Source organism: Echinops telfairi, unplaced genomic scaffold (assembly GCF_000313985.2).
Source record: "Echinops telfairi isolate 266 unplaced genomic scaffold, ASM31398v2 ScPeMD7_70;HRSCAF=299, whole genome shotgun sequence".
NCBI classification, from domain to species: Eukaryota; Metazoa; Chordata; class Mammalia; order Afrosoricida; family Tenrecidae; genus Echinops; species Echinops telfairi.
In genome coordinates this window covers 66,450,820-66,471,569 of record NW_022103968.1, presented here as the reverse complement: position 1 = coordinate 66,471,569, position 20,750 = coordinate 66,450,820, and the positions used below count along the sequence as shown (strand labels likewise).

At 39.5% G+C, this 20,750-nt stretch overlaps 1 long non-coding RNA gene across 1 annotated transcript in view; it reads right to left on the bottom strand.

Annotated features, from left to right (window-relative positions):
• Positions 1–12,429: 12,429 nt before the first annotated feature.
• Positions 12,430–20,750, bottom strand: part of LOC123521805 — a 30,040-nt gene continuing 21,719 nt past the window's right edge. Inside the window, exons 2-3 of the long non-coding RNA XR_006680146.1 lie at positions 13,126–13,136; positions 12,430–13,037 (exon numbers count right to left, since the gene is read on the bottom strand). This is a non-coding gene — a long non-coding RNA (uncharacterized LOC123521805). The remainder of the gene's footprint in view (positions 13,038–13,125; positions 13,137–20,750) is intronic.

The following is a 20,750-nucleotide window of genomic DNA, read 5'->3' as shown; positions in this document are numbered from 1 at the left end:
AGCCTATTATAATAATCCAGGTGACAGAAATTTGTGGGGTGAACATGAAGGCGATGGTGGCAAAGCAGATGGAACCAAAATACATTTTGGAGGTACACCAACAGAACTTACTGGTGGACTGGCTGCAAATGGGGGACTAAATAAAAGAAAAGCAGCAAGATTTTGGCTCTTTACCAAGTTAATGGAGAAGACTGGGGAACGCTAACAAGACTAGAGTTCAAGGAGACAACTGGTAGTTTCAGCTGCCAATCTTGTAGTTTGCAGTCCAATCAATGCTTAGCAACCCACATTTGTATCATCAGGGTTCCTTGTCCATCCAGAGATAGACCCAGAGACTCGGGAAACGATATTTTTTTGTAGTCTTCTGACTTTCTAAGTATCTACCATTTCCACTGGTAGGCTAAAAATAAATGTCTTCAATGGTACACTCATCTGGACAATATCCTACAAGAGGAGCAATTCTACTCTGGCAGTTTGCTAGAAACTATAGGTATGACTGTAAGTAGAATAATAGCTAAAACTTACCAAGTGCTTCATTTGTGCGAGGCACCACGCTATATATCTTACTAACATTGTCCCCTTTTAAATTCACAACTCATCATTTTTTAGCATGTTATGAATAACAAAATTGAAGCTCAAAGTGGTTAGATAATTTGCTCCGTGACACACAGAACTGTGGTTAATTACTGCGTAATATAGTCTCACTGGAGTAAACCCAAAATATTCTGATATAACTCTGAAGCTGAGTTATTTTCAATTAATATGGCCCTTTTTCATGATCCCTTACATGATATATATTAACTCTGAATTTCATATGCCTGTAGCTATGGTGCCATTTTTGGAGGGCATTATTTGCTACCAAACAGAAATGGGATGAGATTGAGTTCTGAGCTTAATAAACGGTGTGATTTGAAGCACACTCTTTGTTTAATAGTTATCTTAGTTACTATTAAGGAGGCTTGGTGGTGCAGCAGTTATGTGTTGGGCTGCAACCCCAATGATCGGCAGTTCAAAACCACCAAAGCTCCACCAGGGAAAGACTGGGATTTCTACTCCTATAAACAGTTATTGTCTCCAAAAACCCCTGGGCGTTACTATGAGGCAGCAGTGATTCCATGGCAGTGAGTTTATAGTTAGTTACTGTCAGTTATAATAAACTCAAAAGTCACTGCCATGGAGTGAATGCTGACCCCTGTGTTTCCCAGACTGTAACTGTTCATAAAGAACACCCAATCTGTCTCCAGTGGTGCTACTGGTGGGGGTTTTAGAACTGCCGACTATGTGGATCGCCGCCCAACACATAACCACTCCACCACCAGGGCTCCTTTATTTATAATAGATGTAAGAAATTATATGTCACAACTGAGAAGAGAAAGAAACCTATTTTCGGAGTGGCCTGGGGAAAAGCCTGGCTGATTATGATTAAGTAGGAACCCAATGCCTTTTGGAAACATCTTGCTAGAAGCCCTACGTCATATATACATATATAAGATACACTCCGAGGGTGCAGAATAGATTATTACATTTGGGTGAAATCTGATTACACCATGTAACTCTGGAGAACAGATTATTACATTTGGGTGAAATCTGATTATACCATGTAACTCCCACCAAATGATATTTCCCTGAAAGGAAGATTTAAGAAGGTGGGAGATGACAGGATTCCATACAATGCTATCCAGCTGAATATAAAATTAGTCCACTTGGAAACAGAGATAAGATCTTATCACAGGTAAAAGCCAGACTTACTGTGTGTTCTGGTCCCAGCATCTGGCTTACCCCTGCTTGACCTTTGAACTTCGGGCTGGACTGCATCCACCACCAAGTGAGACTTTCTCAAAGTTTTGTGAGTTCTGTGGGACACTGCAGCAATTCGTATGACCCAAAGACTTCAGAGAATATATTCGAGAGAGGAGGGGGGGTAAAATATAAGAGATAATCATTTTGCAAGAGTTGGACTTTGGGGACCTTTCCAATTTCCAGCTGCTGGGGACTAGCTTGGTATTAATTTTATGAAAGAAATTATTACTCCCCCCACCACACACACACAAAAGATATTATTACCACAAAGCTTTGGTAAATATCCAAACTTCAGAACACAAGACTAAGTTTTCACATATTAAGCGGTTCTCAACCTGTGGGTTGTGACCCCTTTGGGAGTCGAACAACCCTTTCACAGGGGTCGCCTAAGACTATCGGAAAACACTTACATCTGATGGTTGGGGGTCACCACCACATGAGGAACTGTATTAAATGCTCGCAGCATTAGGAAGTTTGAGAACCACTGAAAAAGATGCAGTGATCAAATCACAGCCTTAATGGTTTATCCTCTAAAGAGTATTATTTGCATTAGCTGGAGCACCTCCTAAGATACTTCAAGAAATTGCTCCTTTTATCTCCTTATGTGCTCATTTATAGACTAACTCTGAGCAGCCAAAAAATCTGCCATTTTGCCTTTAATTTGGCTAGGTCTCCCGATTGTATCAAGAATTCTGTCCAAGAGGAGCTGATACCAAGGGCTCAAGTGGAAAGAAAATGTTTTGAAAATGATGATGGCAACATGTGTGTACAAATGTGCTCAATACAATTGATGTACGGATTGTTATAAGAGCTGTAAGAGGCCCAATAAAATTATTTGTATAAGAAAAAAAGAATAATTTCTTAGGCTTCTTCGATTATTAACATTTCAACCACAATTTTACTTCTATCATAATCACAAGTGATTTTTGACTATTAATAAAAGAAAATTAGAGCATACAGTGAGTAAGTTGCTAAATTTATTATCAAGCCAAGTAAATCCCCCATCCCAGCCACGGAGCTTGTGTGATCAAATTTCAGCTTCAGTAAAATTACAAAGTATTTCATATTAAGATTTTAATGACTCAGAAGTTAAGACCACAAATGTTTCCACTGTACGATGGAATATATTATTTATATGCATGTGTGTATGCACCAAATAAAAAGTATATGCCCAAAGACTATATAGAAATACATATATAACAATACATTATAATTAAGTATTGTGGGCATATCGTTTTCCTTTCTTTATAACTTCTAACTACATAGTGCCTATCATTTTCTATGAGTAACACTAAATGTGATCTCACACTTAATATGCAGTCTTATCTGAAAAATTCCCCCCCAAGTAATCATTTCTACTTAATAGTTTGGTAAATGATGGAACTGGTTTCTATAAAAATTTCTTTTACTCAATATTTTTATTTTCGTTACTGCAGAGTAAAATTTTGGGAGAAGGAAAACAGATTTCTTGCTCTTTCAGGTTCAACAAAATATAACTGTCTCAGTATGTGGAGGGAGTAAGTAATGAAATCCAAAGTAATCTTCAGCCATTGTAAGAAGCTAACTCCTTCTACATGCCAAATAGACTTTTTAGGTAGTGTTTCAAAACAAATGGATCTACTACCTCATAGAAACTTCTAAATTGTAAGTCATTTTTCAAAACAAAGTCTTCAGTATTTCGTGACAAAAATATATACAATTTAAATTAAACTATAAATTTTTAAAGTAAAAAAATTTCCCTATGAAGGAAGGCTATTAAAAACAATCATCTTTCAAAGGGCAATAATAGAATTCAAAGTTTAAATGTAAGTTAGTCTTCTTCTTCCAAACTACCTTTCCTTAAAAAAGCTCATCATTTTTTGGACATTTTTCGCTTCCAGAGACAAGAGTCGATGTATCTTCCCTTTGAACTTCAATTAGCCAATAACTCCTTTGACTAATGGTGTACACTGGAAGTGATACTATGCCATATTCTGGAGCTAGCCTTTAAGACAGAGGTTCCCAACCAGTGGGTCGCAACCCCTTTGGGGGTTGAACAACCCTTTCACAGGGGTCGCCTGACAGCATCGGAAAACACATATTTCACAATATGTAATTACATATTGTTTTGTGATTAATCACTATGCTGTAATTATGTTTAATTATGTTCGATTTGTAACAATGCTACAATGGGCTCAAGCATAGGAACAATTGTGAGAATGATTCAGTACCGGGGCATGTTTATTCTATTGTCTACTGGGTCGGTATGGTTTGGAAATGGCTCAATGGCACCTAACAACCAGGATAAATATGAAAGGGAAATCCAGGACAGATTACCCCCGCAGGGCCAATAATGAGAGTAGCAATACCAGGAGAGAAGAGGGAAGGTGTGGGGAGAAAGTGGGAACCCATCACAATGATTGACATATAACCTCTCCCAGGGGGACAGACAACAGAAAAGTGGGTGAAGGGAGGCAGGGGTCAGTGTAAGTCATGAAAAAATTAATAATTTATAAATTGTCAAGGGTTCATGAGGGAGGGAGGATGGGGGAGAAGGAAAAATGAGCTGATACCAAGGGCTCAAGTAGAAAGAAAATGTTTTGAAATGATGAGGGCAACATATGTACAAATGTGCTTGATAATGGACGGATATATGGATTGTGATAAGAGCTGTAAGAGCCCCCAACAAAATGATTTATTCTCATAAAAATACATCCTACATATCCAATATTTACACTACAATTCATAATCGTAGCAAAATTAGAGTTATGAAGTAGCAATGAAAATAATTTTATGGTTGGTGGTCACCACAACATGAGGAACTATATTAAAGGGTCACGGCATTAGGAAGGTTGCAAACCACTACTTTAAGAAGATTGCCAGTTTCTCTCTTGGAAACACGAAATGCCATGTAAAAAATTCAAAGAACTTGCTAAAGAAATCACCTGGAAAGACTCTCAAACACATGGAGAAGGAAAGAAGCCCCGTTGAGAGAAGCTTTTTAGCCATTTCCACCCCAGGTATCAACCATGTGATCCCCGCTGCCATGAAACTGATCCAGCTCATGACAACCCGGGGCTTCTGAGACTTCTTTACAGAAGGAGATAGCCCGTCTTTCTCCCATGGAGCAACTGGTGGGTTTGAACAGCCAACCTGTGGGTTTCCAAGGTGAGGCTTTCCACTCCTATAAGAATTAGTCTCAGAAACCCACAGGGGCAGTTCAGCTCTGCCCTGTAGGGTCGCCATGAGTCAGAATTGACTCCAGGGCAGCAAATGTGTTTGTTGTTGTTGGCTGCTGTTGTTTGGAAGTCAGATATAATGGGACTAAGTTTCTTTTAAGAAGCCCTGGTGATGAAGCAACAAAGCCTACATGGAAGAAGCACACCAGCTCGTGTGTGTGATCATGAGGTATCGGCAGAATAAGTATCATAAATTCAAACACAATCAATCAAATTGACGTGAAGAAGCGTGGACAAAGTGGAGACCCAAAACCCACCTATAAGATAACTGGACAGTCCCTCACAGACGGGCCACACAGAATGGATGTAAATCTAGGGATCAGTATAGCACTGATGAAACACATAACTATCCCCTAGATCTTTAATATTTCCTCACCTTACTATTATGGTCTTTGTTTTACTTCATTAATCTTGTTAGGCCTGTATATGTTCATTTGTATTATTGAGTGTTCAATGCACGAAAGCCAAGATAGCTAACCCTTCAGAAACAGTAAATGAGTAATGATTCCCTGAGAGTACAGGAAGAGGTGGGGGAGGGAAAGCTGATAGCAATGACAACTATATAACCCCACTGGAGAGGAACAAATAACAGAATTGCTGGTGAATGGATACATTGGATGGTGTTAAGATACGGCAAAATAATGATAATACATAATAATAAGTGTTCCTGGGGGGAGGGTGGGGAAGGGAGGAGATGAAAGGGTGCTGATCTCAAAGAATTCAAGAAGAAAGAAAATGTTTGGAATTGATAGTGGTAGCAATTGTAAATTTATGCTTGCTATAACTAGATTATGGATTGTTATAACAGTATCTGTAAGAGTTCACATTAAAATGATTTTTTTGAAAACCCCTGGTGGTGATGTGGGTTAAGCATTGTATTGTTAATACAAGATTGGCTGGGAGTAGAAAGCCTCATCTTTCTCCTTTGGAGCAGTTGGGAGTTTTTTAAACTGCTGACCTCGAGGTTAGCAGCCCATACCACCAGGAGTAGAACTGACCAGCCTAGCCGTGTCTGAATTCCAATCTACAGAATCATGGAATGAATGAAATCGACTAAGTTTGGAGATGGAAAACCAAAATCGTTCAAGGTGATAAAATGCATTTTGTATTGTAATCTCACATTCTATAGATACATAATTGATACAATTCTTTGCAAAACAATGTGGTTTTTTTACAATGCTTACTCTTATATTCAATTCATTGATATTGTCCATTCTAAAAGCTGGCTTCAAAAAGTTCATAGGAAAATGGAAAATAGAACTTTCTCATACTTGTCTTTTATAAAATACTAGTTAGGACACCCACTGAATTGACTTTACAGTGATATTTCAAAGCATTTTAGTATACATTACACACTTTACAGGTAAATATGTCTAGAAACTTTAGAATCGGTATCCTGATTCCTAGCTCAAAACACTTTTCCTTGTACCATACAAACAGCCCAAAGATAGGAGTTCATAAAACTCACATACTCAGAGCTGAGTGAACAGCTGAGGTGTCTGAGAGTAGCTGTCATATAGAAATCAGAAACAGCTAAGAAAGACTTCTCCTTTTACCACCTCTTGTAGTTCTATTCTTGGTCCGTGTTTATAGAACTGTATTTATTTTCCCATTTCCTTTTCCTTATGCTTAACAAGCATTATGAAATCGAGGTTTGTAAATATCACACTTATTTAAAGAATTATTAGCCCACTTCCAAGACTTGAATTCTGAGTATTTCAGCATTAAACAAAAAATAGGTTCCCTTTTTTCTTTCTTTGGTATTAGAGAAGTTCATTTTGCTCATTTTGACTCGATTTTTCTTTTTTTTTTTGACTGGGTTTTTCTAATCAAAAAAAAAATTTGTAAGATTTCTCATGTGATTTTTCATGTAAAATAGAAAAAGCCTTTGAAGCAAAGTACAGTAGAACCCCAGTACTTGACTACATCAGTACTCAAAATAATCAGATTTTGATGGGAAATGTCGAGAAAACTTTGCATCAGAGCTTAAACAAAACATTGGAATTCCGACCAGATGCACGTGATTTTTGTAAACAAAAGCAATTCGTGTTTCGGTCACTTGGCGTTAGTTGGAGTTGTTAGTATGCATTGTTTAAACCTTTTTGCATCTGTGTTCCAAGCGTTCTATAATTTTCTTAGTTTTAGTGGCTTTTTGCACTGTTTTTAGATAAAAAAAAACTTGGGTCCTAAGAAAGCCATCACAGACAAGCAGAAAAGGAAAAGGATAAGAATCACAACTGAACTGGAAAAACTAGATGATTGAAATGTACGAAAGAGGCATCCCGGTTTAATTTGCCGAGATCCACCATTAGTACAATGTTAAAGAATAGAGAGGCAATAAAAGTGCTAGTGTTGCTATGGTGCTTACGAGTTTGACAAAGCAGAGGCCTCCTATTATAGAGGGAGACAAATTGCTGTTAGTGTGGATAACAGAACAGCAAGGGTGGTTGGAAGGGGTGCCAATCCCCACCACTAATCACGGGTTCAGTAAGCACAACTGTACAGTTATTATATATAGATTATAATAAAGTCATCGCGAGCATGAGATAGAAGAGAGACTGAAATAACGGAGTCAGACACATTTCATAGTAGCATGCTCACCTCCTGGGTGGCCGTGATCTTAACAGCCAGGTCCACCCACAGCGTGGGCCAAGGGAAGGTGAGGCAGGGACCCGGCAGCCGGCTGGAGACCCGGCAGGAGGCTGAAGGACCCTGTTTCTTGCTAACCAAGAGTTGTAACTTCTAAGGCGGGGGAGGGGCGTGATTACAGGTAACTACATGTCACAGGAAGGGGCTGTACAAGAGGCTTAAGCGTGACAGAAAGGGGATGAGCTAGGGGTGTGCATGTGACAAGAGGGCAGACCCTAGACTCATGATGGCAGCCTAACCTTGGTCACCCTTGGGTGGGCTTGTCCTCTCTGGGGTCTCCAACAAGGCAACACTTATCAGAAGGGAGTGGGGCCTACTTGTTGTGGGATAAACAGTGGTGTCTGCTTGCTCTAAATGGCTCATAATCCTTAGGGAGGATCACCCCTGATCTACTTCTGATGACCTCTCAGTGTATAGTCACTCGCAAGCAGCTAAGTTTGGCATCTCTTTGGGGGAGACAACTTGGGAGAAATCCTTCTGTTTCCCACAGGGAACAGAGCAACAAAGTCCCCTGGGGAATACCAAAAGTAGACTTTGGGGCCAGGGCTTGGCACCCCATCAGACTCGACCTCAAAACACTCCTAAAGGGCAACAATAAATCCTTGAACTAACTACAGGCTTTTCTTTTTTGTTGTTATTCCCATTTTTTTGGTCATTAGCTTTTTTGTTCTTGTCGGTTTTGTTTTCTTTTGTTGCTTTGTTTTGCTGTCTTCTTTTTGTGCATGTTATTATCTCCACAGGTCTGTCTAAATAAAATAGGCTGGATGAACAATCTGTGGAGAAAACAGGACAGACTGTTCTGTGGGACATGGGAGAGGGGGATGTGAGGGGTAAGGAAGTGGTGTTAACAGATCCAGGGACAAGGGAACAACAAGTGATCCAAATCAGTGGTGAGGAGGGTGTAGGAAGCCTGGTAGGGCATGATCAAGAGTAATGTAACAGAGGAATTACTGAACCCAAAAGAAGGTTGAGCATGATAGTGGGAGAAGAGGAAAGTAAAAGGAAATAAAGGAAAGAACGAGGAGGCAAATAGGCATTTATAGAGGTCTAAGGCATGTACCTATGTAAATATATTTATATATGAGGATGGGGAAATAGATGTGTGCATATAGTTATAGGTTCAGTATTAAGGTAGCAGATGGACATTAGGCCTCCACTCAAGTACTCCCTCAATGCAAGAATACTTTGTTCTATTAAACTGGCATTCCATGATGATCACCTTCCTGGCACAAGTGCTGAAGACAAAGCAGGTTCATAAGCAACTGGCAAAGAAAGCTGATGTTGCCCGGCTATCAAAAGATATAGTCTAGGGTCTTAAAGACTTGAAGGTAAACAGGCGGCCATCTAGCTCAGAAGCAACAAAGCCCACATGGAAGAAGCACACTAGCCTGTGTGATCAGGAGGTGTCGAAAGGATCAAGTATCAGGCATCAGAGATAAAAAAATCAAATCATTGTGAATGAAGGGGTGTGAAGATTGGGGACCCAAGACCCATCTGTAGGTAACTCCTTGCAGAAGGGTCACGGGGAGGAGAAAAGCCAGTTAGGGTGCAGTGTAGCAACGATGCAACACACAACTTTCCTCTAGTTCCTAAATGTTCCCCCGCACTCCTACTATCATGATCCCAATTCTACCTTACAAATCTGGCTAGACCAGAGGATGGACACTGGTACAGATAGGAACTGGAAACAGGGAATCCAGGACAGATGATCCCTTCAGGACCAGTGCTGAGAGGTGGCAATACCAGGAAGGTGGAGGGAGGGTGGAATGGAAAGGGGGAACCGATTACAAGGATCTACATATAACCTCCTCCCTGGGGGATGGACAACAGAAAAGTGGGTGAAGTGAGTAGGTAAGATATGACAAAATAATAATTTATAAATTATCAAGGGTTCATGAGGGAAGAGGGAGCAGAGAGGAAGGGGGAAAAAACAAGGAGCTGACACCAAGGCCTCAAGCAGAAAGCAAATGTTTTAAGAATGATGATGGCAGCACATGTACAAATGTGCTTGACACATTGGATGGATGGATGGATTGTGGTAAGAGTGGTATGAGCCCCCAATTAAAAAAAAGAAATTGCTGGTGATAGTATTTCAGAGGCTATTATTTGCACTAAGGCTCGAACCTTGCCTGCTGATCTTAAGAAAAACAAACCTTGGTCAAGTCGTGGTCCCGAGCATGAGTTTTTGGCTGGTAGGGGCTGGTTTGCTAGGTTTAAGAAAAGAAGTGGCATTCATAGTGTTGCATGGCCTGGGGAGACAGGAAGTGCTGATAAAAAAGCTGCAGAAAACACTGTGAAGGAATTTCAGCAATTCATTGATGAAAATGGCTTTATGCCACATCAAATCTCTGTGATGAGATAGGGCTCTTTTGGAAGAAAATGCCAAAGACGACCTATATTACAAAAGAGGGGAAAAAATTGCCAGGCTACAAACCAACAGGCTCATTTTGCTGTTGTGTGCAAATGCTAGTGCTGATTTGAAAATAAAGCCTCTGTCAGCCTATCACTCTGAAAATCCTAGTTTTTAAGAAACAAAGTTGTGAGAGCGACTTAAATGTGAGGTATAAATCAAATGCTAAACTAGGGTAACAAGGCAAATTTGGGGGTGGGTTTGTGAAGTTTTTGCCCCCACGGTAAAAAAATACCTTGAGGAAAACAATTTGCCACTCACGGAAGTTCTGCCCATCCCCCAGACAAGGAATATGGGTTAGCAGACGAATTTAGCTAGCCAAAAATAAAATTTTTGCCACGCAGAACCACCTCACTGATACAGCACATGGACCAGCAGGTTATTTCTAATTTCAAGAAACTATACACTAAGGCATTGCTCCACAGGTGTTTTGAAGTGACCAGTGATACTAGCCTTACTTTGGCTGTATTCTGGGGAAGAATATTTCCATATTTTGAGCTGTGTTAGGGCTCATAAACAAAGCATGGGCAGATGTTTCCAAGAGGACTCTTAGAGGCCTGATGGGGTTCCTCTTAGGGACTTTGAAGCTACAAGTTGACCCTGAAGCTGAGCCCCTTCCTCTGCCTGACCCAGATGTGGAAGAAATTGTTTCTGTGACCAAGTCCATGGCCTGGAGGTCAGTGCCGATGAGGTTGAGGAGCTGATTAAAGAGCACAGCACTGAACTCACCACAGAGGAACTCCAGGAACTTCAAGAGGAACAGCAGAAGATTTTGGCTGAGGAGCTGATTGGAGAGGAGGAAATCAAGAGTGAGTCAGCTTCTTCAGAAATCAAAGAAATGCTGCTTCATTGGGAGAAAGTCCAAGAGTTCTTTTTAAAAGAATCATCATGACAAGAAACTGAATAACTGTGTTATCAATATTGTCGATGATAATTTCGTAAACCCTTTTAGAAAACAGTTAAGGAAATACCAACAGCAGACCTCATTAGACAATTTTTTTTTTTTTAAAGAGAAAGCCAACCTGGTCCTAGTGAAAAAAGGCAAAGAAGGGAAAAAACTCCTGAAAAGCAGCTACCAGTTGATTTTAATGGAAGGGAATTCCTCTTCCAAACAATGACTCTCCACACCTCCTCCCCACATCCATGTCCACAGATCCAGATCCTCATCAATCTCAAGGTATGGGTCATACTGTATATGTTAAAAACTTTAAAAATGTTTCTTATGCATTATTAAACTCTGAACTTCTTTACTTTGAAATTTAATTTGTAGTGTTTTGTACAAAAAGGCAAGGTTAGGGTGAAAACTTGGGTCTAGAACACATTAATCCGCTTCTAGTTATTTCTTATGGGAAAAAGTGATTTGGAACTCAACTGCATTGCATCTCAATGCTCCTTCTAGAACGGATTACTGTTGAGGTCCAGGGTTCTACTGTAGCAGCCCGGGTAGTGCAATGTTAACGCATTCAACTGTTAACTGAAAGATTAAAGCTGCCCCTTGGGAGAAAGATGTGGCAATCTGTTTCCTAGAGAAGTCAGGCAGTTCTGTACTGTCCTACAGGGTTGCTAAGCTGGTATCACTCAAAGACAATAAATGTAGGCTTTGGAGAAAAGTGCCTATTTAAAATTGTAATCACACAAAGCACTCCTAAATAACAATCTTTTTGTTGTTGTTTATACAAATCAGGGATGGTACAAAAGGCAAGTACACTGGGCTGCAGAGAGCGTGATGGCTCAAGTCCACCCAGAGGTGCCTTAGAAGGAAAGCCTGGCATTCTACTTTTGAAAAATCTGACATAGGATAACCATGAGTACAATATATGAAAATAATTACTAAAAGTATGAAAGGAAGCCAAATTCAGATTTGAATTTTACCTCTGGTACTTGCTATATGATGTTAGTGAGCTTAGCTAAACTCCCTGAAACTCAATTTCTTTATCTACAAAGTCATAATGATCATCTTATATTGTAATAATTCAAAGGATGTAAAATTAAAATGGTCAATATTAAAGGTAAGTACAAAATGTCTAAAACAAACTAAAGTTTATTAAAAATTAACTTAAACACAAACATAATTGGTTTTCCAAAGGTTTTTAATTAGAAAGCACAATTCGCTCAAAATTCAAATTCGCTGGGTCAATCCATTTGCAAAGCATCCATTAAGTATATCCCAGAAGACAATATTTATTCTTGGGTATTGAACTACGTAAGTTTGAACAAGAAAACTGGAAAGGGTGGTCTTCCTGGTGGTATGAACAACCCCAAACCAAACCATCACCATCAAGTTGATTTTGACTCATAGTGATCCCATATATCAGGTTTCCAAAGTTGTAAATCTTTACAGTAGCACTTCATCTTGCTCCTGAAGAGTGGCTGTTGGTTTTGAATCACTGACTTTAGCAGTCCAATGCTCACTGACAGCATCAACAGGGGGTTTTGATATGAACAAAGCTGCTTATCAATAAATTCTTACCACATGGGAAAAAACTTGAACGATAAATATCCACCCAAAAAAATATCCACCCAAACACACTGTCACAGTTTCCTTAAATAATGTGCTTCCTTAGCACATACAGAAATCACTTTTGACAGCTCCTATTTTTTAATCTTCACAGCACAATAAAAATAGCAAGAAATGTGAATCAGAGGTCCTGAGTGTACAATGTGAGCTCCCTACTTGTTGCTAGCTGCCGTTGAGTTGGCCTCCAGTTCATGTTGACCCCATACAGAACAAAACACTGCCTGGTGCTGCCCCATTCCCCTTATCAGTTGCAGATTGGACTTTGTGATCCACAGAGTGTGCATGGGCTGATTTTCAGAAGTGGATTTCCAGGCCTTTCCTCCTAGTCCATCTTAAGTCTGGCAGCTCCGCTGAAACCCCTTCAGCAGCATAGCAGCACGTAAGCCTCCACTGACAGGTGGTAGCTGAGCAGAAAGAATGGCCAGAATCAAGCGCAGGTCTCCTGGAATACCAATAACGTCTACTTAAGGACTCAGACCCCCTCTGGGTCTATTACCTTAGCAAAAGATGGGAATAAGGATGCTGATTACCTGGTGGTCTCCTGTAAGGATCAATAGAGAAGATGTAATAAAAGGTGATATAATAATAAGATATAAATAAAAGTGCTTTATGTTTTCATGTTCTTTTAAAAGATTCTTATCTTAATAAAAAGACTTTGATGAAGACATATACTTAATTTGTTACAGTGAAGTTATAACTTTCCAACATAAATACTGAACTCTGAATATAAGTACCTTGTCAAGCACGAAACAAAGATCATATTCAAAGAGTTACGAAAATTACATGAGGGTGTGAATTGCCATTTCAGTCTTATCTGACTGGTATTATGACTGGCTGCTCCTCTCACATGCTAGCTCCATGGTTTGCAGGAAATCCCAGCTCCAGGGAGATCAGGATTGTTAGCCCTCACTTCCTACCCTCCCTCACTCTAACAGCGCTCCCAAGAAACTTCTGGTGAAAATAAAATAACTTCTCAAAAGGAATGGTAAGAAAGGCCTGCTTTAGCCTCTTTCATTACTGTAAAGAAGCAACATCTTGGCCAACTAAAAATATTTACAGACTTCTAAGTCTGACTTGATATCTGCAGGAATGTAGTTTACGAAGCTTCACATGGAACTGAGGTCAAAAGTCTCTGGTGTGTGTGTTTTTCCATGAGAAGAAAATGTACTCATCTTATTTGTGCAGAATCTAGGGAAGGAATGCTACACGACTCAAGAAGGAATCCCTATCTTCCACAGGAAGATAGACAGTTGATCATTTAAGATCCCTCCCAATTCTGGGAACCCTGGAGGCATAGTGGATTGATTATGCCTGGGCTGCTAACCTCAAGGTCACCTATGGGAAACTACCAGCCGTCTCCTCAGGAGAAAGATGAGACTTTCTACTCCCATAAAGCATTACAGTCTCAGAAACTCACAAGGACAGTTCTACCCTGTCTTGTATGGGTCACTATGAGTTGGGATCAAGTGGACAGCAATGAGTTTGGACCCAATTCTAACTTTCTGTGAATTTAAGTCTGGAGGTTTATTTATTTTTCAACAGAACAGAACACAGGGATACATATACCTAACAAAAGCAAAACTATGATACTATGAAAAACTTATACACACCCCAAAAAAAGGCAAGTCATCTGGTTAATTTCTTTACTAAGATGGTATTTTTTAAATAATGAATGTAGTAATATAATCACCAAATTGTTCACCAAAGTTGAACTGTTTAAATTTGAGATAATAAAAGCACTATATAGAATAAATAAGTCAAAAAGCAATTTAGTCAGCATACTTCAATATGTGTCAACATGCTAGCCCACCATCCTAAAATGGAGTATTACCAATTATCTTGAAGGGTGCAGTTCTGAATCTCTTAACAGCATAAGTCCTCAATAAAACTCAAAACTAAAAATAATAACTAAGACCTCCGTTCTGTTCATAAATAATAATTTCTGAAGAACTCTATTTTAAGAGGAACTAAGACTTCCTTGGCCATGCTTATAAAACAAATGCCAAATATTTAATAGTTAACTTCAAAGAGAAGACATTATTTATTTATAAAAGAGATGATTTTCTTTTACTTTAATGTTTACTCAAAAAGTTAAGACACTTTTACAGACTTGATCCCAAAGTAAGAGTTTATTTTGCTGAAACAAGCTGAAGAGAATACGAGAAAACCTAAATAGCTGAATTTAATTCCTTTGGTCTTTGGTTGGTTGGTTGGTTTTAAGTGACCCCTCCTGGCGGAGTCTATAGAGATGAACTTCTTAAAAAGACCATTTTATGGCATTATTCATTTGTTACATAGTACACTATGAAATTCCAAATAGTATTGTGCTATTTGATGGTTGTGAAGTTCTAATTATATTGCAATGCAAGGTTTTCTACTTCCAAGTCTTGCTAGCTCAGAAGAAAAAGCCATATTACTCTGACAGGTCACTGAGATTTATAATTTCCCTCTTCTAGAAAATCCATTCCTTCAATGAACAAACATTTATGTTACACATACATATATTTATGTAAGACACCCCCCCAAAACAAATGAAACTCACTGCCATTGAGTTGATGCTGACTCTACCCTAGAGGACAGAACTGCCCCTGGGTGTTTCCAAGACTGTAACTGGAGAAGTTAGTGATTTCAAACTGCTGATTTTGCAGTTAGCAGTCTAATGAGTAATCAATCCCCCACCAAGGCTCATCCACCCATCCATCCATCCATCCATCCATCCATCCATCCATCCATCCATCCAATTACTACCTGTAGCCTTCAAGTCAATTCCACTTCTAGCAACCCTACAGGATAGAGCAGCGCTATCCCTTATTTCCAAAGCTGTAATTTTCATGAAAGTAGACTGTTCCATTTTTCTCCCATAGGACAGCAGGTAGGTTTAAATCATTTACCGTATAAATAGCAGGGAAATGCTTAGCCAATGTGTCACCTTCAGACTCTGGGAACCGTCCCTTTCTCTCTGCCTTCACTGTCCTCCTGGCAAGCCATTCAGACTCATGCAGTCACGTGCAATGATGCAAAGTGCAGGAAGATCACAAATGGGTGGGTGCAAAGTCTTATGGATCCAGTGGTGTGTGGAAGCATCATTCTGGGACATGCCCACTAGGAGACACCATCAGGCTGTGACCTGATTGACAGATTGAATATCACCCCTACTCTTTCATATATCTGCACGTCGACATAAAACTATGTACTACCACATGAGGCAACTGAAAATACCATGGCTTGGGTCCGGTGCAGATTTACCCAATGAAATGAGTCATTGGCTCTCTTGACTGATGCTTCCATGCACATTGACTGTTGGTCCAAGTAAGATGAAATCCTTGAGATAAATGATGCTATCTATTGGTTCAGTTGTGAGGATTTGAATCTTTAGTACACTGAGTTGTAATCCATGAACAAGGCAATCCTTGTTCTTCAACATCAAGTAGTCCCAGACCTCCTCACTTTCAGCAAGTGAGATTGTGCCATCTCCATGTATCTTCATTCAGAAGGTTTGAGGGATTTTCACCATGGACTTATGAATAAAGTAATTATTCTAGTCAAAGCTGATTACAATCACCATGAAGAACAGAAATATAATCTGTATGTGTATATTTTGCCTCTGCTCTTCAAGTAGTAATATTTATTTCTCTTACATACTCACTTCATGTAACAAAAAAAAAGAAGTCCAAGAAACATAAAGTGCTTTCAAATAAGGCTTCTATCCATTCTCATTAATAAGAATTTATAGCTACATCGCACCCTGACTGGCTCATCTCCTCCCCGAGACCCCTCTGCAAGGGGATCTCCAGTGGCCTACAAATGGGCTTTGGGTCTCCACTCGGCACTCCCCCATCTGTGGTAAGATTTTTTGTTCTGATGATGCCTGATACCTGATCCCTTCAACACCTTGTGATCGCACAGGCTGGTATGCTTCTTCCATGTGGGCTTTGTTGCTTCTGAGCTAGATGGCCGCTTGTTTACCTTCAAGCATTTAAGACCCCAGATGCTCTATCTTTTGATAGCCGGACACATCCCACCCTAATCCTGTAACAGAGACATGGAGTTGATTACAACTCACAGACAGCCTATAGGGCAGAGTAGAACTGTCCCTATAGGTTTTTAAGACTATAAACTTTTACAGGAGTTGAAAGCCTCATCCTTTTCCCCTGGAGCAGCTGGTGGTTTAGAACTGCTGACCTTGCCTAGTGCATAACCCACAACCTCAACAGAGTTCCTCTGTAACTGAAAATTCCCTCCAAAATGGAAGTAGATTCTTCAAGACCCACCCTGAGCCTGTAACAGAAAACACACTCCAAAATGATTTATAACCCCAGGGATAGAATCCCAAATTATAGTACAGCACATAAGGAATTATGGCTAGAAGAACCATATTAATTGACTCCATCACAACATCATCACCTTATAATTCATAATTCTGAATTTATAAAAAGCATAGAACTATATCAAGTTTACTAATAACTAAATACAGCTTACTGACAAAATAATAACAGTTACAAACTGAAGTCCCTTGAAAAGGGTAAGAATGACAAATACTGTGATCCAGTGAGTTATATGATAGGACTCTTCTAGCTATATATCGTCTTCATAATTCCTTCCAAAAGACTGGGTACCAAAACCCACTACCATCAAGTGGATTCCACTCCACAGGACCCTCCAGGACAGAGCAGATAGACTCCTCCAACTTCCCCTGAGTTGCTGGTGGATTGAAACTGACCTTGAAATGCAAACGTGTAACCCAGTATGGCAACAGGGTGTTTGTGGGCCACCAAAGGGATTGAACGGTTTACTAATAATGTAAATAGGGTGTATGGCACCCATGTGGGATGGGGCCACACAAGCAGGATATACTGGGTATTGATCAGTTTTGACATCACACTAGGTTTAAAATGAGGCATCTCAGAAGTACCATGGCCTGCTAAAAAGTCAAATAAATCTGTCTTGGAAGAAGTACAGCCAGAGGCAAGGATGGTAAGACTTTGTCTCAGATAAGGGAAGCCTGTCCCTGGAGGTGGGCATCACGTTTGGTAAAGAAGAGGGACAGTGCAAAGGAGGAAGGCCCTCAACGGAACGAATTGACACCGTGGCTGAAACAACTAGGAGATGGTCCAGGACCGACCGGGCAGTGCTGCATTCTGTTGGGTATCGGGTCACTAGGGGTCAGAAGTGACTCAGCAGCACCTCACAGCCACAGGAGCAGAAAGGGGGGGTCTCTGCCAAAAGAGAAAAGCAGAGTGAAGCACACCCTTCAGACAGAAAACCTGCTGTGCCAAATGGCCTCAGACCAAGAGCCTGCAACATCAGAACAGCAAGGCTCCCCACTCATAAAGCTGAGTGTCTTTGCCAGGAGGCTAACTCATAAAGTGGGCTACCTCCAGGCAAGGGGTGGGGTGGGAAATGACATCAACAGACTTGTTACCATGTAGAGTGCTTTGGAAAGTGGATTACTGCAGATGCAGTTAGAGTAAAAGTAAACATTTGATGAGTTTATCTCCTTTTGACCCATCCTAACTTTGTCCTAGTTTTTAATATTTTTTGCTTTCTTTTCAATTGAGGTTTTTGTTTTATTTTGTTATTGTTGTTAATGTTTGTTTGTGGGCCTAAGCTTTTCTGTATACAAAACCCAAGATACCGTATATACTCATATATAAGCCGAGTTTTTCAGCACATTTTAATGCACTTTTTGTGGCAAAATTAGGTGCCTCGGCTGATATTCAGGGCGGCCTATACTCGAGTATATACGGTAAGTAAATCTATTGTCTCTATGGATTAATAGTATCTTGGGGTATGGCAGGAGAGGCTGGGGAAAATGGGAAGGAATAACAATGAGTAAAAAAAAGAAGAAAATGTTCTAAAATTGTGGTAATGATTGTACAACTCTTTTCCGCCCCCATCTCTGTACAACTCTTAATATGACTGAACTACTGAATTGTATGACATGTGAATTTTTTTTTTGTTTTTTTTTTTGACATGTGAATTATATGCCAATAAAACTATTTTTGAAAAAGCTTAGAATTTTGAGCATTTTAAAGGAAATAGTATGAAACCTCAAGTACAAAAACATTACAAATAAAATATTCTATGTGGAGGCAACAACTTTCAATCTGCTTTGGAAAATATTCAAAATGTACCTTCTTCAATTAGTGTTTAGAACTTGAATTTGTAAAAACACTTAAGCAAAATAGCCTTCCAAATCTTCAAGTCAAGAAGCTGAAGACTCCCACAAAAGGGTTACAAAGAAGGGACAACTCAAACAGGATGCAGTATAGCACCTACGAAACACTCATCATTCCTCTAGTTCCTGAATGCCCACCCCCGATACCATGATCCAGTTCTACCTTAAAAAAATCTATTTAGACCGGAGTACACACAATGGTACAGATAAGAGCTTTCGACAAATGGAATTCAGGACAGATAAAATCCTCAGGAGCAGCAATATCATGAGGGGAGGGGGGTGGTGGTGGTAGGGGACACGAAAAACAGAAATGTAGGTGACAGGAAACAATGGACAGTGTAAGACACAAAACAACAACAATAATATATAATTGATCAAGGATTTACCAGAGTGGGAGCGTAAGGGAAGGAGGGGAAAAAAGAGCTGATACCAAAGGCTCAATTACAAAGAAATTGTTTCGGAAATATTGATGGCAAACATATGTACAAGTGTGCTTAATACAACTGAATGATGGATTGCTATAAGATTTGTAAGAGCCCCCCCCCCCAATAAAATGATTAATTTAAAATTTAAAAAGACAACAGTGGTTAAAAAAAAAAAGAAATTGAAGAGAAGGCTTTCGTTACTTACGACCAGAGACATCACCCTCAATGATACCGATTTTTTTTTTAATTAACACCTATTTGGTATTCTGATGACAAATTATTATTCATACACAATAGCATTATTTATAAAGTTGAACACTATAGTCCACAATCCATTTCTTAAATCTTTGGGGCCAGGAATATCTTATAACTCAGAATTTTATATAATTAAAAATTTTATGATTTTTAGGGAGGTAGCATTGTGCATGTATTATTTATTTTGTGAACTACCAAGGAGGATTTCATGCAGCAGGCCATTACCAAACAGACTAATATTTCTACTGCAAAATATGTACATTTGTTGGACAAATAACTATAGCGAGCTTCCTATCAGTTCAAATTATGCTGCCAAATTTTAAACTCCTGGTTTTCATAACTTTTGGGGTCCTAGAAATGTAGTGAAGAGATTACAACCTGTAATAAAATTGTAGTTTCAGATTTAGCTGGAATATCAGGGGTACAAAAAAATGGATTTTTTTTCAAAGCTATGTATTTAAAATTTTTTACAAAACCACCTTATCATGTTCAAAGTGCTATCCATGACCTTAATACATTTGTCAAATCTGTGGTTCCAATCTTGGAAAGATTTTTCAAACTCATCTGTTTGGATGGTTGACAGCACCTCCCTCGTTTTTTCTTTACCTCGTCCACCTCATCAAATTGCTGTCCTTTCATGTCTCTCTTCATTAGCAGAAATACAAAGATGTAGCATGGAACGAGGTCAGGTGAGTAAGGCGGGTGGAGGAAGAGAGGCATCCTGTTTTTTCCCAACAACTGGCACACTGAGATGGGTGCATAAGCAGGTGCAAATCAGGCCTTTTTTGCCACACACAATTATGCTATCTATTCAGAACCTCTAAATAGAAAGCTTGATTAACAGTCTGACCTGGTGGAACATACTCCAAATGCGGAGTCAACATTTCGTCCATTGTCGGGGAAGTTGACAGACATCCTGAATGAGGTTTGTTATCAATCAACATTTCTCCTTTTTTGAAACGAAAAAAACATTAGTATAGTTGAGTTTTTCCCATAGTACTGTCCTTATAAGCTGTGTTCAAAATTTCACAGCCACATGGCAGCTCTCTTAAATTGGCCATCACAAAAAACAAGGTTAGAGCAAAACTACTTTTACAAAAAAATTCACTTTGACCAGAGAGAGCTTTCCCCCAAGGGAAACCACTAGCAGGGAAAAATGTGTACTATAAAAACTCCACTCTGCAGTCAATGCAGAGAGGACCATATAGCTAGCCCCACCATGAAACATGACATCCCTCACTGACCCACAGCCCTACAGGGGACAACACTAGAGACATAGTGTGGGAATTGCACCAAT